Source organism: Microtus ochrogaster, chromosome 26, assembly GCF_000317375.1.
Source record: "Microtus ochrogaster isolate Prairie Vole_2 chromosome 26, MicOch1.0, whole genome shotgun sequence".
NCBI classification, from domain to species: Eukaryota; Metazoa; Chordata; class Mammalia; order Rodentia; family Cricetidae; genus Microtus; species Microtus ochrogaster.
Genome location: NC_022025.1, coordinates 108,356 through 111,538, shown reverse-complemented (window position 1 = coordinate 111,538; position 3,183 = coordinate 108,356). Strand labels below are relative to the sequence as shown.

General features: G+C 47.8%; 1 long non-coding RNA gene across 1 annotated transcript in view; it reads right to left on the bottom strand.

Annotated features, from left to right (window-relative positions):
* LOC113457402 overlaps positions 1-3,183 on the bottom strand; it is a 64,508-nt gene that overhangs the window by 58,076 nt on the left and 3,249 nt on the right. Inside the window, exons 4-5 of the long non-coding RNA XR_003377986.1 lie at positions 2,932-3,024; positions 2,351-2,567 (exon numbers count right to left, since the gene is read on the bottom strand). This is a non-coding gene — a long non-coding RNA (uncharacterized LOC113457402). The remainder of the gene's footprint in view (positions 1-2,350; positions 2,568-2,931; positions 3,025-3,183) is intronic.

The following is a 3,183-nucleotide window of genomic DNA, read 5'->3' as shown; positions in this document are numbered from 1 at the left end:
ATGTTTGGGGAAGATGGTAACCAAGTTAGCATCATCTATGATGTGTGAGAATGCAGGCCTTTAAGAGGATTACTGGTTGCCCAAGTCGAGCGGGACAAGAGATGGCCAGGCCCAGCTCGGTCCAATTCTACCCAGATTTCCGGCTGCTATAGGACAAATCTGTCAGTGCTTCTCTTTTCCTTGCTTTCACGCAGTATGGTCTAGGGCCTGATGATGACAACACAGTGCAGACATTTATTGAGTCCACACTGCATGTCACACAAGACATCGAATCGTTATTTCACTAAATGCCAACAAACAGATTGAAAACTGAGACTCAGAAAAGTTAAGGGACCTATCCAAGGTCACTGAGCTCAGACTGGCAACACCAGGAACCCCATCTGATACACAGGCCACATTCCCTGCACAAACTCTCATTCCATTGCCTTCAGCTCCTCAAAAACTCGTTCAGACATCAGAATAAGTTCACTGCCTCTGAGTGTGAAGAAAAGCAGAGGAGAACAATACGCATTCAGCAGTGCTGTTTCTAATAAACACCCTGGCTCTGGTGCACACCCAACATTAAAATCACTTAAAAATGCCAATAATTTCTTCCACAATACACCACAGTATGATCTCTCATCTGAGTCACATGACATGACGTGTTTCCTTTACCGAGCTATACTATTTCCTGAAGCCTGCATGTAATCCCCACATAATCATAGAAAGCATTTGTGAGAAGAGTTCGATTCAAAAGGAGTTTTCCCATCACTAAATCTCAATAATCTAGGAAGCCCAATTAACTATAATACCCATTTGCCAATATTGCAGTTACCCCAAATTTTAGTGATTGGCCATCAAACCCTAAAATTATTTCGACATACAGTATTTCTCTATTAATACCCTTGGTTTCTTACTGAGACTCAACTGCAATGAATTATTTAACACAAAACTGGAGGGGCTCCAACGGAATCGTTAGCATTAGTAAACATCTAGTTGATGCACTTTAGCACAGGCCCTAATGGACTCCAGAACCCGCATGGGCGGTGATTTGGGCCCAGCACGGAAACATCCTTGTGAATAACACACAGGACTCCACAGCTCACTCTCCACTCCTCTGGGCCTTGAACTTGATTTCAATGGAAGACTCCACACTGGAATGCCTAATCCAGAAGAGTGAGTCTGTGTGCATTCAAACACAATATGGAAAGGCTGGATTAATCTGCCTTCTGCACATAACTTAGTGTTCTCAGAAATAATATTAACGAATTGGACCAAAATAATGGTAATAATAATAATTATTAACAGTAATAAGCTTGACTAAATGTTTACTTTCATTTGAAGACAGTTCACATGCATGGACAGACAGCTAACATTTACTGGCACATCAGGGTTTTAAGGAATTAGCTTGTTTATGATTAATTAACACTTTCATGGACATGATCACAGCGAACTAAAGGCCAGAAGGTACGCTTGGACACTCTGATAGGTTTGTCTGAGGCTCTGTGGGAATCCCTTGCTTGGCACAGTTAATTGTGCCAAAGAAAGTTGTGACAGTTTAGGAGGCAGCTACACCTCCAGGTTAAGAGGCGCACTTCCTGCCAGTAAACCTCAAGATTAACAAACCCATTCCACACGACACTGTTGTTATCTTGCTCTTCCCTAGAACACGGATCTATCTTTTTAAGTATCCTAAACATTCCCTGATTTTGTTGTTTGTTTGTTCTTTGTTAAGTCCGTTGCTCTTTCTCAAAGACAATACTCTGAACTGTACTACTGCAGCAGTTCAGGAGACTGATTCATAGAGTCCCCACAACTTCATAGCTCACATTTCTCTACAGCAGCTGGAAGGTTCAGCGTCCTAAGAACTGAACACCCAAACCTCCATTTATAGGACCCGAAGTAGGGAACAAAAGGTCTCAAGGTATCTGTCCCACTTCCTTTAGGTTGGCTATGTTAAATAGCTTCAGGCACACGTCAACGTTTCAGCGATTCTCAAAGCTAAATTACTGGTTAAACACCTAATACCAAAGTGCTTTAAAAATAACAAGTAACCTGGGTGGCCGCAGAACCCCCGATGGTGGTGAGGACCGGGTGTCCCCTCGCGGTCCACTGCTGGTGCAAAAGATACTAGTGGCTGAGAGGAGGAACCCAAATTCAAGGCTTGGGACGGTCCATAAATGAAGCCCAGATCCTGTGGAAGAGGGGGCGGCTCTCCGAGCGACATCCCCCTCCATCCCTGGTCCACAGTTCGCCCAGAGGTGGCAGCTGCCTGGCAGGTGTTAGGAGCAAGGAACACGCTGAGCCTAGGGAGTAAGCCTGGGGACAGCTGGCAGCACACTGGGGTGGGGTGGGAAGAGAAAGCACTCACCGATGCTGCTGAAACTCTCTGACAAAGTTCTTCATCCTGCCAATCTTCCCGCTTGGCTGTGGCTCATTGAGGTCCCGCATCTGGGCTGTTCAGGGCCCAGGCAACTTCGCGAAACTGGTCCAGCGTGCGCAGTGCAGACGAAAGCAGCGAGGGCGCGCCGCACCGGGGAAGAACTCCGCCTGCTCCTCTGCCTCCTTGAGGGCCGCGGGCGACTGGCCTGGGCGGAGGCCAGGAGCGCGGGTGCGTGTTAGGTGGTACCCAGGGCGGCCGCCATTCCCTCCGCCCTGCCCCCCCCCCCCAGCCCTCTCCCCCGTGCCGCTGCCCACCTCATTCGCCCTAGCCCTCCTTTGTAAGGGAGGTGGTGCCCGGATGAAGGAGGCACGGGTCGCTGCGGGAGAGGCCTGAGCGACAAGTTCCCAGGGCGCGACAAGTTCCCAAGGCGTGGTGCAGCCCCAGAGTCTCGACTCCTCTGGCCCAAGGCCTGGTGCATGGGACGCAGGCGCGACCCCGCTGCCATTCAGACTCCTAGACCTCACAGCTGCCCTCTCTCCCTTGACTTGTTCTTTAAATATTTAACTTACTTGCTTTTCCCTTTTTAGACCGTTGCATAAGGTCCTTCTCCTAGTTTCTCCAGTTTTTCATAGGAAACAGCTTTTCCAAACTTAAGTTGTTGGCTAAACACAAAACAGCGGCAAAACAAAACAGATTGTTTCAGTACCAATTTGTTGACAATGAGAAAATTACATTTTCTGATATCAGAATATTTTTAAAACAAGGCAATAAAGCCGGGCGATGGTGGCGCGAGCCTTTAATCCCAGCACTTGGGAGGCAGA